This window comes from Amblyomma mixtum, chromosome 5 (genome assembly GCF_055824585.1).
Source record: "Amblyomma mixtum isolate Tamu chromosome 5, ASM5582458v1, whole genome shotgun sequence".
Classification (NCBI taxonomy): Eukaryota; Metazoa; Arthropoda; class Arachnida; order Ixodida; family Ixodidae; genus Amblyomma; species Amblyomma mixtum.
Window position 1 is genome coordinate 109,123,667 of NC_143016.1, and position 14,758 is coordinate 109,138,424.

General features: G+C 48.6%; 1 protein-coding gene and 1 long non-coding RNA gene across 7 annotated transcripts in view; both read left to right on the top strand.

The window, feature by feature from the left end:
* Ptpmeg (protein tyrosine phosphatase Meg) overlaps window positions 1–14,758 on the top strand; it is a 293,236-nt gene that overhangs the window by 83,016 nt on the left and 195,462 nt on the right. The gene's annotated exons all lie outside the window — the stretch shown is intronic.
* LOC149343332 (uncharacterized) lies at window positions 10,642–14,666 on the top strand. The gene is made up of 3 exons (XR_016282703.1): window positions 10,642–10,721; window positions 11,814–11,925; window positions 13,866–14,666. It is a non-coding gene; the product is annotated as an uncharacterized LOC149343332 (long non-coding RNA).

The window sequence follows — 14,758 nt, forward strand, 5'->3', positions numbered from 1 at the left end:
CGGAAAAGTCCTCTCGGGTATCCCGTACACGTACGGCGCTTTGTTCGACTTTGTCTCACCCTTTCTTCGTCCTCTTACGCCCTGCTGTCTGCGCTCACTCTTCTCTCTTTCTCTCTCCCCTCTCCGATGCCACCTCTGTTACCGCCGGTTGGCCGCCCCCTTCTTCGCTTGCTCTGTTGCTGCGCTTCAACTGTGCGTTCCTTTGTCGCTTTGTTTCCTTCGCCGTCGTGCGCCAGATGGAGGCTACCCATCTCTCCGGGTTTCTTTAGTTTTGCTTTACTGCGTTACACATTTCGGCGTTTGGCGTGGATTCGCGATGTCTCATTAGGGAGGTTTAGCACAGCGGAGAGGTATACCGGATTACCGCACGCCGGCTGTACGCGTGCAATGGCAGGAGCGCGCCCGGTAATCCAGTATATCGCCTACGCTCATACGTCGCCGCTGTGCTAAATCTCTCCGTTGAATAGCGAACTTGGCCACAAAGCTCCGTCTGTCCTGTTTGTCGCGTTAGGTCGGTGCGATAACGTGTCGAACACGTCGTCGCGTAAAGATAAAGCGCAGTGAGATTTAAAAAAAAAAACAGTAACATAGCATATACAGCTGGATGCTTTTTGTTGTTTCCGGAGTCCTTCCTGTGCACTTGTGTGTTCCGGGTAGCACGGTTCCGGGCGGTGTCGTTTTGAAGCGTTCCTGCGCCTGGTAGTTCGGGCATCTCGCCGGGGAACGCTTGCACCCAATGGAAAAACAGGCGGGCTCCGGGCGGCATCGATAGTGGAACCGGTTACTTCCCGCTTACTAAGTAAACGCGTCGCCGCTAACTATTGGCCATCGTTGTGGCCACGGCTGCTCTGGCAGTGCGCACGTTAAGCAGCATGATTACCCTCCTCTCGGCGGATCTGCGTTCGGAGCTGTTGTGCTCTCTGAGACTGTGTAGAAAGCCACGTAGAGAGCCACTGCCACGTACAAGAGAATTAGCCCGATTCCCCTCGCTTGCAGTCTCACTCTGAACGGAAAGGTGCAAAAAGAGAGTTGGCTGCCCTCTAGCGCACTGCCTTTTGTAAAAGGGAGTGCGCTAAAGGAGCCCTTTTTACTTCGATGTAGGCGTATTCGTGTTTTGGAGTGCGGTAATCGCCATTATTATGTTTGCTATAGGCGCGCGTCTTCCACGAAGTTGAGGGTACGCCAGAAATAAATGGCACACCAAACCGTTATACAAGAGTATTTGGTTGTCTAGGCCTAGCGTACAGTCGCAGCCTGCTGTACCGCCACATGTAAACTACAAGTACGCTGTGTCTGTGTCCCACCGCCGCCGTTGCTGCCTTGTTTCCCCTAGTTTCTGCGACGAATGCCTCTTGGATCGGTCGAGCGACGGGCCATTCGCTTTTCTCAAACGAGATCAACCTGAAGGCCACGTTTCCATGGGAACGCGCGCGAAGCCCCGTTCGGTTTCCCCGCACAGCTTTCTCCCGCGCCCTTCAAGCTCTGTCCCGACTGGGGCAGTTTAGTGTCGGTCGTCGTCTCCCCATCTCACCGGGCGTGGAGGAAAGCCGTTGGCAGCTTGACGCCGACTTGTGTTGTCGGTGGCGGCCGCGCTTCCCACTTTATTAATTGGACGGAGAGACACCGCGTCCTGTCGCTCTTTTTCTCCTCTCTGTGTACCACGACTCGCAATGATTCCCGGCCCCGGGAGGAAGCTTGGGGGAAGAATCCGCGACTGCCTCCTGCCCCAAGGCCGTTTCGTTCATCCATTCGCCCTCCCTACATAACTTCGCCTCCTGGGCCTACTCCATGACGGGGACAGCAGCAGCAACCTCGCTGTGTGGGCGCTGACGACCCAATCTTGTTGGATCTGGATTTGCTGGCCGCCGGCTGCTTCGCGTTATTGCCGAGGGGCATTGCGCTTTTCCTCTTTTTATTTTTATTTTTTTTTTCTCGTCTCCTCTCGCTTATCTTCTCTTCTTTGCTGCTTCTCTGCTTTGTATCGATAGCGTGATTGTGTGTGCGCGCCTGCGAGCGTGCGGGGAAAGCGGATGGCTTCTTTGATCAGGACGATTGGCGTCGGGATTGCCTCGCGGAAAAGCTGATGTCGCAAGGGAGGGGGGCTTCCCGGAACACGCGTGCGAGGATTTGCCGGGCTTTGCTGCTGCTGCTGCCGCTTATCCGCCGCGCCGGGTCTGTCTCGGTGTCGCGATCTGGATCCTTGCTGGTCGCGAGTTGGTTGATCGTCGCGCTGCAGGGATGACGTCGCTTCGGGGCCTGCCGTGGGTACGATGGAGATTATTGCGAAGCCGTCGCTTGTTAGTGGCGTGGGCTGTACGTTGAAGCGGTTTATAGTGTGCCCTCGGTGGAAAAGAATGGATCCACGTTGTTGCTAAAAAAAGGAGACTTCCGATTTCCCACTTGCACTGGCAGTGATTAGGTGGGGTGACTGCGTCGATTGAGATCACGCTATTTCATTTCGTGTGCAGCGAGGAAGTAAAATGGATTCTTCCAGATGTGTTGCGCTAAAAGGTTTTCGATTCTTTCTAAGCTTGACAGTGCCGGGTGAAATGCGGAAGCTGTGTTTGAAAAGTTCGACTTGAAACTCACAATTTTTTGCTCGCTTCACGTATAAATCACTGTTTGTAAAAAGCTATCAAATTTCTGTCGTTACATTGCAATCATATTTGCGTTTTCGCAGCAAAGATTTGACTCGAAACGTTGGACACGAAATGTTTAATTTTGGCTCCTTCACATACGTAATCTCTTTTTATTTTTAGCATCCTCATAATTACTCGTGTACGCATCAGTACGTGCCTCTAAGACACTTCACTAAGTAAAAGACCACGATGCATTCACATGGTCCACCTTTATTCAGCTTGAACCAACGAACCTGCACTTCTTCACTGTAATGCTTCGCTGTAATGCTTCACTGTGATGAATACCATGGGGGGGGGGGGGGGGGGGGGGGGGGCTGCGTTGCTTATGGCTAGCGTACCCATCTATCAGTCCGAAGGTTCTGGGCTCGATTCCCACCCAAACCTACACTGATTTTTGAGTTCAACTTTGTTAATTGTTTGCTTCTGCCGCCACGGTGGCACAGTGGTTATGGCGTTCGGCTGCTGACTCGGAAGGTATGGGTTTGATCCCGGCTGCGCCGGTTGAAATTTCGATGGAGGCGAAATTGTAGACGCCCGTGTATATTGTGCGATGTCAGTGCACGTTAAAGAACCCCAGGTGGTCGAAATTTCCGGAGCCCTCCACTACGGCGCCCCTCATAGCCTGGGTCGCTTTGTAACGTTAAACCCCAATAAACCAACTAATTGTTTGCTTCTATCGAGATTTTTCGCCCACGGCCAACGACAGTAGCGGCTTTTCTGCGACACGGGACCCTTAACATTACCGCGTTAAAAAGTCAATTTCGTTGTATTCGCGATTTCATTTATTTCACAGCGAAAATTCTAGATTGAGCGTGCCGCGCCTTCCCGGCGGTTCATCGGGCCGACGCCGCAGCAGGCATGCTGCAAACACACCGGCGAGTGTCAGTAGCTGCTCCAGTCGCCCTCGCTTCGCATTCCGTCAGGGCCCCCTTCTGGCGGCGCCGCATGGGCCCTCTTCTCCCGAAGTGGCGTATGCGCCTACCGTAGCGTGTGGCCCGCCTGCATGCATAGGGCGCATACCTCTGCCGAACGAGTGCCCCCGAGGTCGGCGTCGCTGACGTCAAGTTCCTGTCGCTGCTGCCACTCTTCCCGGGGGGCCGCACGACGACGACGCGTTTGCATGGCCTGGATCCGCGGCGCGCCGCCAACACACATGAGCGCGCGGCTTGCGTTCATGACCCCCTCCCCGCCGTCCTCCTCTATTCAAACGACGGGACGCCCGCGCGCACGATGATGTATGCGCGCTTTCTTTCGCCCCCGAGGTCTTTGTCGATCACGCGGGGAGCTGGTCGGAGGCGACGGGGGCGCTGTGTGTCGAGGCCCACTGTGCATACTGCCTGCTAATTGCCGCGTACTCCAGATTCTCTCTGCTTCATGTGCGTCGGTTCCGCGATGTCGATAGTGCTGGCTGGTGTGCTGGACGACGAAACTTGCGATTTCAGTAGGTCGCTCGTCTTGGTTGAAAGGCGTCGCTGGAAAGGTCAAAGCGAGAAGAAAGACCGCGGAACTCATTGCCTGTACACATGGATGGGCCCGATGCACAATGGTCGGGTACAACTAAAAAAAGTAGCACTGCATGCCCCTATAAAGAGGCTCTCCAGCTAATGGCGTCGGTTGGTTCTCATGGCGTCGCGGTTAATCGCATTTCTGAGAGACACATGCTAGTCACCTGGGATGTCACGCTAGGGTACTGACGTCATGAGAACCGGTCTACGCCATTGGCTGGAGGGCCTCTCTTTGGGGTCATGCACTGCTGCGTTCTTCAGTTGTAACCGACTGTAGAAATGTTGCATGGAGGACTCGCTCGAAAGCCTCCGGCTCCAGTGCTGGACAAAACACGGAATTTCTTTTTAGGAAGTTCTGATGGCGTCATCGTGCTTCCCGTCTGGAAGACCTCTTTCCAAACTGTTAAGCCACGTTCAAGGCAGTACGGCGTGCACGCGCAGGGGCGAAACAGGCAGTGTCTTGAACTAGGAAATACACGTCCTGTTCGTTTTGTGTGTGTGTGAGGGAGAGAGAGGTGTTTATAATAATGTCGACTTGAATCTCGATGATTGCACCTTGCGCGCCTGTCCAGCACTGGCGCGCATAATCAGTATTTCGTCCTCTTCTGACTTTAGGTCACGGGAAGCCGAAATGAGCATTTCAGAAGGTCTTTTAATCTGCAGACAATTTGCGTTAGTATTGACTTCTGCCTCAGGAAGCAGAAAGCGTATATTGTCTGCAATAAGGTGGAAGCCCGTGCTATTTTGCAAAATTTGACGGTGCTTGAAGCGGTAGTGCTGAAAGACGACGACAGACAAGAGTAACGCTTGAGCCTCCTTCTCCTCCTCTTTTTCTGCTCCGTCGTTCACCGGCGCCCGTCCGGTAGCCGAACAAGGCGACAAAGGACCCTACTCCAAGACCGACAAAGGACCCTACACTCCAGACAATGCCGTCGGCCGATTTTCACCCGCCTGCTAGCGTGACAGCGCAGGTACGGGACTATCCCCTTTCCTCTGCTGCTCCCTGCATTGTCACGCGAGCAGGCGGGTGAAAATCGGCCGACGGCATTGTCTGGTGTGTAGGGTCCTCTGTCGGGGAAAAGTCGCTTCGTTCTTGAGTTGTACCCGAGTGTAGTAGGTGGCCGGTCCTAACCATATGCTAGCCAACGAGAATGGCTCCGGCCGATTACTTACCTTATGGCTTTGTGAAACACGATCCCTGAATGTCGCCACCGGTGGGCGTTTGCGCGTGCTGCTGACGAAGCAGCGTAGTGTCGCACATGAAACCAGCTTCCAGCAGTTTCAAAACTCGCGGAAAGGGTGCTCTGAGGGCCGGCACCTGTTGACGGCGCCCCGCGTGTGCCTGGCGCGAATAGCGGCGAAGCGCGTTGCCTTGCGAATCACGCGTCGACTTTACGACCTGTTCTGCTCGTTTTATCGCCGAGGTGGCTGACGCCTACGTAGCGAGAGAGAGCAGGAGTAGCTGTCTTGGCTGAGCACATACCGTCGGCTGGTGGCGGCGAGCCTGCTAGGGGGGCTCTCTTGTAAACGGGGCTGGCGACGCGCGGGTACGGCGTGAACATGAAGCGAGGAAGCGACCCCGTGAATGCCTAAGCAGACGCAGGGCATAACCCCCGGCAGGACGAAAGAAGACGAGGAGTGTCAGCAATGCGTGTCGCGTCCCCGCTTTTTTTTTCGTCTTCTAGTGTTGGCGCGATTTTCATGTGCGCAACTATTAGCCATCTAGCCCGCCAACGTCTTTACTGTGTTCGCGTACAATTAGTGCATGCTGATGTTCCACCGGTTTGCCCGCAGTTTAGGGAGTATTAGCTAAGCTACTACCGTGATCCATCTCCACTTGCCGCGGACGCCAATGCGCATGTGCAGGTGGTCCAAGTGCCGGCACCTGGCGCCATCTGCTCGTGCGCATTGGCAGCTGGCGGTCGCGGCAAGCAGTAAGCGGTGGCCTTAAGCTTTGTGCTAAAGCTCTCTATTGAAGACATTTAGCACAGCGTGTACCGTTATCGCTTATCGCGTACGGCATGCCACCAACGCGCGTGCGCAGATAGCCAGGGCGCTAGATGGCGCCAGGTGCCGGCCAGCTGCGTGCTCTGCTGCCTCGTCGGGACTAATCAGCGGGTGCGCACTGGCGGCACGCGGGAGCGATATCCGCTTCCTCGAACCGGTTCTTCGAGGGGCCAGTTACGCATGTGCTGATGGCTCCGAGGGGCGCACCACCGCCTCTTCGCAGGCGCAGCTGGGTCATTGCGGAAGCGCATCACGGTAGCGGATCCGCTATGCTAAATCTCTCTGATATCTCGTACTGATCACTTGGCGTAGTGCATAGGGGAGCGAGAAAGGCGCGGTGACTGTCTCGCTCTGCAGTGAACACCTGAACCACGCAGCTGCAGATGCAGCTTCCGGTAATCGTATGCGTTGGGCGATTGCAATGCTATTAGGTGTCTTGGAACGCCAAGCTACAAAAAGAAATTTAACCGAGGTGATGGCATACGCCCAGTGTGTGGCCATATCTTACTATAGACCAGATTTTTTTACCCTCGCACGCAGGCTGCGGACGCGCGCCTACTCTCGACGCCAGTCGCCATCTGTCGGCGCGCGCGGCCCGAGGGACTGCGGGTCGCGCCGGCGCCGCGCATAGAACGCATGTTTACGTGTTCGCTTCTGCCGTTTTGTGCTCCATCAGCTAACGTATGCACTCTAAGAAAAAAGGGTGTAAGAAGGGTGTATCTTCACGACTTATGCTATCTGAAGGCGCATGGACTAACGATGCACTTTGCAGAGTGCATCATTACACCCGTGTCGAGGTGGTGGAGGCCGTTAGTCTCTTTCAGAAAACTTACCCCCTTTTTTACTCTTCAAACCAGCTGTGTTCCCTCTGCGCGAAGACGCTGTACAGCAAAGTATGCAGCCCTCACCGCCTCCCCTCCCTCTCGAAGATGGCCCTCTCCCGAAAGCGGGGTGGCGGGGTTATTTTGAGGACAATAGTTAAAAGCTACGCTGGCTCACGCTCCCCCACTGCATTGATCCTTTCATCCGCGCTGGCGATACTGACCGCGCCTCCTCGCTTCTTCAAGGGACCAGAAGCTATTTCTTGGAAGAACACGTACAGCGATCTTCTGCCCATCTCCGCCTGGAGGCGGCTTGCGGATGCACAGAACGTTACTGAAAAAAGGTGCATTGGCCGCGATCAGCCACGACAACCATCACGCATGCAAACATGCTCTTGGTTGCTAACGACCAAAATAATCATTAATATTCGGTGCATGTGATTTCATACTCATGATTGGATATCATTTTAAAAAGAAGTAAGTCAGCAAAGACAGACGGCATGATCGGTGCTGTGTTACTCTTCTGACCAATCGCAGCTCTGAACGAAATCAACAGTTTAGCGCTTCAACACACCAGAGGCACGAAAATTATTGCGCTTATAATTTCGGCTTGTGGTTACGCTTTTATTAAAGCGGTAATAAAAGCTTTAAAAGGAACAGTTTTGCTTCACAGCCAGCGTAAGCTCTATTAGTCAGCGCTGTTCTTCATTTTCTAATAGCGTACGATAAATACCAGGGCGGTTAATTCCCTCCGTACAATTTCGAATAACGTGCACCGCTTTTCGAATAACCCCTCGTTGTGGCACATGTTCCTGAGCAAATAACAGACGAATAGCAGAAAGGGTTCAGGTTAACATGCATACAAGTTAATAAATCAAAATCAGACCAACGAGCGAGATTGTTGACGCAGTAATTTTATGTTAGCTGAAGATGCAATGTAACGCAAATCCCGAATAAATTGCACTCTCATATTTCTGCTCCATTTCAACAACAAAAAAGAGCCCTACTCGCTACTGACAACGCTGAAAAACAAAAATGCAAGAAACTAGGGAAGGAATAATTCTGCATCTGAACTGAGTTGTGAACGTGGCCTGACCATTCCATATATATAGGTACTTTTTTGTTTAGAGCACTTTTACCAAGACACGAGCCAGTCCTCAGAGTCGCACTTTTGCTGGTCTACTATGAGATCACCAGCATTTGTACATCTGCTCGGAAACTCCTCAACGCAGCGTAAAAGACATTTCTACGTTTCCTTTCCAACAAGTGTACGGATCCTTTCTCTCGGCACAAGATAGCGAAGCCCATAGTAAGCAGTTTTCGAGATAGCTGCATTTCCTGATCATGTTTTGGCGCATACAAGTGTTTCACATAGAAGCAATTCAATTTCAGCTTATTTTAAATTGATAAACAGGGAGCGAGGTGACCAAAGCGATTTAAGTCTATTCGAACTTCTCTTGCGTATGAAATTGTGCTGCACGCCTACAAGAGCAGAAATTAGCTTAAACTCAGTGTACGTGTACGTAACTTTTAGCTTTTAGGTTGTTCCGCGCAGCTTTAATGCAGTCAAGTAGTACTGATAGTCAGAAATGAAGTTGACTACCTCCATTTTTTTTTTCGAACTGTAGCGCTATGGAAGCATCGAATTCCGCAACAAACCGGGAGCCAGAGGAAACAGTAATCAAGGCGCTTATATTGCGGCAGTGCATTGTGAATTCTTATGGAATGGTTCATGCGTCAGGAAATAACTCTTTCTTTTAGAGGCTAATGATAAGCACTAAACAGTACATTGCACTAGATAGAGCCCGAAGACCCAAGCTGGAAAATAAATGAAACTACGGCGTATAAACCGGCAGGTTTTCCTTCATCATCGTAAGTTGCTTCGGATGACTGAGACTTTTGTCTTGTACGCACAAATAAAACTGAGCTAAAGGACACATTGTATCGCACTGACGAACCAATCTTTAACAAAAGCATAAATTCAGCGGTGGCAACTGCCTATATAGAATAAAATGAAAGCGCGTAAATAGACGGAATCGCCCGAATAACCAGTCGGTTGAAGCGTCTTAACGGATGCTTGCTGGCATAGCGCTGGCAGTGCTCCATTTCTGCTCTGTTGACCCATTTTGAAAATATTTTGAGAACTTCGCGAACACTGGAACGATGAGAGGTGAGAACTGCTGCATCAGCAGTGGTCGACTGTCGTTTGAAGCCCTCTTCTGCGCCATCTTCCTCAAATGTTCAAATTTTGTGAATCCCCTTTTTTTGCCTGACGCTTCTGATCACTCGATGCGGCTTTATTAAATCCATATCTCTACAGCTGTATCTATTTCGATTGAGTTAAACTATTTTTGAACAGAGCGGTTTTTTTGCTTTCTTCGGATTCTCCTCACACGTGCAGCCCCATAAGCACAAAAGAAAGTTGAAATTTCTCGCAGCAATATCACGCGGCAATATCAGTATTTAAAACTGTTACTGTACCTGACATTGAATCAATAATGCTGCAGCATTTACATCGCTTTTTTAGCCGGTTCTGTGAATGATTTAGAAGTACAGGAAGGGCAGTTTATTGATATATATTTCGCAGTGCCTCCTGTACGCGGTAGTACGAGAACTTCCGAATGATGCTCGTAACTTTAAGCTGCAGCTGCTCTGAAAACTATTATGTTGCATACACCACACATTTACGGCAGCATCTGCGTAATTCATACTGCGTAATAGCTGGCTGCATTAAAAGCTTCAAAGGGATACTGCAAGAACTGACAAGACGAGTCTCGCCGCGCTCGTTGTCTCCGATAAACGAAGAGTTGTGCGCACGCCGAAAGCGCGGAAAAATACGTGCACAAGGGCAGAGAGGCGCATGCAAAAATAATAAGCTACCAGCACATTGCAAGGACCAAAGGTTGTTGCCCCGCACGCGGGCGGCTTGACCTTGGGACACTACTGGGAACGCAGACATTCTTTCAGTCAGCGGAGAAAAGGAAAAGAGGGGAAGCGCGGGGTCCGGCGGAACGAAAGAAAGGCACGAAGCATGGAGGAAGGAAACTCTCCTCTGTAATTCCTCTAAGCAAGCTTTGGAAGCGATGGCTGGCGATGAGTTGTGGTTGTAGTTTTCTCCCTTCTCCCTCTTCAGGTCACGTGACTGTCTATTTGGATTGGCCGCTCGCATAGAGTCGAAGACGAAGCCGCTGTTTACCGCGCCTGGGTGCCGTGCGTGCAAGTCGCGACGCGCATTCCTCTTTTCATCTTGTAGTACGGGCCTGTGTGCGTTTAGGTTCTGTTCAGCGATTACTACATCGTGCAAGCTTCATCGATGTGTGATGCTGCAGTGGGCGACATCTTCGCGAAAGAGTCAACGTCTGAAAGAAACAGCGCACGCCAGATCGTCGCGGCGCCCTCATCGTACGGATTCTTTGCGCCCAATTTCAACCGTACAAGTAAGTGACATTTTCGTTTTGTCATACGGGTTGTTTCCTGCCATCAAGTTATGGTGTGTTCAATACAGATTTTTTATCATGGATTGTGTGCGCGAGCCGCTGCTTGTTGCTATTTCTTGTTTTGAGATGGTCGCGTGCGGCCGGAGGGAGCCTATCGTGTACAACACGCGATCGCAGCGGCGCAATCTGCAGGCGTCTTTCTCATGCTTTCTTTCGCTGCAGGCTCTGATCGTTCGTCTGCCGTGCGAAAGAACATTGCCGGTCGTCTGTTCAACGCCAAGTATTTGTCCCTGCTCACGACCATTTAGTAAGGTAAGTCCAAACCGTAGTCTCCGTTCAGAAATGGGCGAGTAAATTAGTGTGCGCGCTTCTGTGGCACGTACTGCGCGCAGTGCTCACATCTACTGCAGCGCTGTATGTGATTTTTATTGGACAATAATCCCTTTATAATTTTAGCGCTGCAAGGCAACTCCTTCTGCCAGGCCGCTTTTTTTTTTTTTTTTTGCGAATGGACGGTGTCAATTTTTTTTTCTTTACCACGGAGTAGCAAGCAAACGATAAAACAGTAAACGTGAAATTTATTTATTCATAGGCAAGAAATTAGCAGCTCATTTGTGCTCTGCTCTTCCAGGCATGCGGCCGTTTTCGCTTACACCTTGCAATATTTTTGCTAACCCAGAATGTGACTTATCATGCCAGCAGTTTTACTGCTTTCGAATGGCAAGATGCGCTTGCTAATGGTGTTAAGTTGATGTGTAACTGGTTCTTCACTCAGGCTGAGAACTAATAGAGAAAAGTGAACTTGTTTAGTTCTTTTTACTAGTGAAAAGGTAGGGGCTAGTTGGTGGCCAAACATTAGCTCACAAAAGCGTACAGTCTATGTCACCTCTTTTTGTGCTGTTGTATTCTCTTATGAAAGAGTGAGACTTTAGGTTTGATGTCGCTCTAAGAGGTCGAATAGAAGAATACGCTAGTATCTAAGCTTTTCTGTTTAGAACAATAAGGATTTTGGTTGCACTGCGGTAATCTGTCAACAAAAAAAAATTCTGTAATGAATGCTGTCAATCTCGTAAGCAGTAACAGTATAGTTCTTTCTTTTTTCTGCAGTGGCTGTTAGAAGATATGTTAATTATGTTAGGCACTTAGTGACAATTCACTGGTAATAGGCCATTGTGCTGTAGAAGTTTGTCTAGGCTTATTATGCCAGTGCACTGCGTCAATTATGCCTGTTATAAATATGTGGCAAGTGCTGTAATGGATAAAATTTGGAATAAAAAGTCTTTTCTCGTTTTCAAACTATTCCTGTCGTTTTTTGAGCATGTGTGCTGCCATTACGTGGTTTAATGAACATATAAGTTATCACTAACCATTACACTAACGCTATAAATGACACCTCTATTGCAGTGCACCTGGGAGAAGGAGGGATGCAAAAGTGCACAACCATTGTCACTCCTAGCACCGAAGTTCAGCCTGGATTCTTCAAAACCGTACGAGTGGCCGGGACTAGATGTGTGTGGTATGTATGTTTTTATGTAATTGGGACATTGTTGCGAGTTCATCATCACTTGATGTCCATCCGTGAACATAGTATGCTATGTTGCGCAGCTGCAGCCATTCTATTACAGAGATTTTAGAGCTTTTCAATGTTTTCGAGGACTTAGTTCTGGAAGAATTTCTGAATAATGGTTTGAATAATTGTGACCACTTTTTATGGCATGAAGTATAAATGCAGTTTTTTTTCTGCAAAAGTAGGCTGGACTTCAGCAAAGATTTCATATTGAATTAGTTTGAGAGGCGCTGCCTACAATTCATGTTGCTGGAGAAGTCAGAAAAAAATTATGCAGAGTTATGGTAATGCTTGGCAGGGTGGCATGCTACCAAGCTAATATGACTAGCATCGTTTATGCATGTAGAGCTTAATGTGATATGAAGGTATGTGAGGCTGTTCATCTTCTTTGCACTGTTCACACTTTCTTTTTGAGTAGGAAGGTGCTATTCACTGATGTGAATAATATCCAATAACTCACGTGAACCCATATTTGTTCTATTTCACATTGGAGTGAACTTAAAATTTAACTAAGCTCATGTGCCCTGCATGTGACAGCAGATATGGAAGGCAACTGGTTTGATAGCCATTCTTGCATGCTGTCAGTCAGTGTTTACAATTTCATTATGCTAAGCATCTGAAAAGATGTGTAAAGGTAACACAACATTCTGTTGTGCCAGCAAAATGTAATTCATGAGAATTACTGCTGCTGCATATGCTGCAAGCATTGGATGAAGCAGCACTGTCTAAATAAAAAGACGAGATTTGTAATTTCCTCAAGAAAAAATAGTGCTTTAGAGGGAGACTGTTCTATGCTGCTTGTGTAGTTAATGTAGTCTGTCAGAGAAGGCCAGTCCATAACCAAAGCTTTTTGCACAGGCATAATGTAGAAGTGTAGTATGAAACAGGCTATGAACGTGAATAAAAAGTATCTTTATTATAATGTGGTCCAAATAATTTTTTTGGTATGACGTTACCTCATGCATGGAGACAACTCTTTAAATGTGTAAGTTGCCCTTGCTATTATTTCACGTTTAGCCAAAAGCTTTTCCTTGTTTTCCAGGAGTGGTAGACTAAGATTTATAGTGCGTAGCCTTTGTGCATAGGCCTTTCACCAGGTATTTAAACTGTATCGAAAGGCTGTGACAATGGAATGCACCCAGAAATGCCATCACAGGCACAAGCTTCCTGCTGTTTGCTAATCGGAAATGAATTCACAGGTAATATGTGCAGGGAAAATTACAGTTGGAAGTATCACTCACTGATGCTCAGATAATCACCTACACTTCCCATTTAGGAAGAAAATTCACTGTATGGGCAACAAAACATATAATGGCATCAGAGACCAGAGACATATTGTTAGCAAGGGCTGCATGAAACCTTAACCACTCTAGATACAGAGAAATAAAAACACGAGAATGGTGGGAAGGGTTTGTTAAACGGCATTTCATTTTATCACCTTTTAGTAGCTTCCATTTCATGCACATTTTTTTCTGTTTCTTGATATGACCCTCTTCTTAGTCTGGCATCCGGGATGCCAGACTAAGACTTGCCCGGCCCGTCGAAAGACTCCCGGATGCCAGACTGGCATCCGGGAGCCTAACCGTGCAGCTGGGCACAATATTCTGGATTTTTCCTGAGAAGCCAGTGTGCTTGTGATAATGTCAGCATATGTGAGTGATTAAGTAGCTGCCATTTAGGACATGTTTTGTTTTTCCTGCATATCTTTTCTGATTTTGGTTCTCATTAATAAACAGAAGCCTGCACTTGTGGCATTGTTTTCATGCATCGCCCTTTATCCCTGCCTTTTGTGTGGTTTACACTTTTAGACCTGAATTAACTAAGCCCATGGTCACGTCGTCTGAGCTTTGTGGTTGCAAAATTCATTATATGTTTTCTTCTCTGTGCAGGTCAAATACATGGTACATACTGCCTCCACCTGTATGAAGAAGACTGCCAGGGTCATTGCTGTAATATGGTGTAGCATGTGACAAAATAAATATGACGGTATGTTTCTTTCTCCGATTCGTTTATGAATTCTTTGTGTACATTCTGCAGTAGTACCTGCACCTGAACACAATGACACAGACCATCTCACATGAAAGATTCGTCGCAACATTTTGACACTGCCTGCACTTCCAGAAAGACTCGGGCTTCTACCATATGGGTCAACTTTAGTTCTGCATTCAATGGGCAGGTTTACGCTACAGAAGGGTAATAATGCTCTCGTGTGGACAGTATAAATACACCACCGAGTAGTGCATAGATACCCTTTGCAGTAGGGCATTACTTTGTACCACTAGAAGGGTAACTTTATCCATCATGTAAGGGTATAAGCATGCACCACAGGGGTGCAAACTTTGCTCTGTTTATGACGGTATAAGTTTAGTCTTTGACAAAGTAATTTTGCACTTCTATACATAGCATAAATTTACCTGCTAAAGGTGCAAACTTGCACCTTGCATGCTAGGATATGTTTATGCTTTCCTCAGGCTAACATTTACCCCTTTTAGAAAGGCGTAATGTTATACCTAACTAGTTTAAAGTTACTCTTCCTATGTGAGTGCAAGTTTAGGCTATTAGAGCGTAACATTACTCTATGTGCGAGAGCATAAATACTTAGTCTCCAAGAAACAGCGTAACCTTACCCCCAAAAAGGTGTCAGCTCAGCGACAAGTGTTTTACCCCCCAAAAAGACTAAGATCACACCTTTTTTTCTTAGAGTGTGAGGGTGTGTGCTGTGCGTCACTACTCACATTTGCCCTCTTCCAGACAGTATGCGGTTATCTTGTGCGCAGTTACT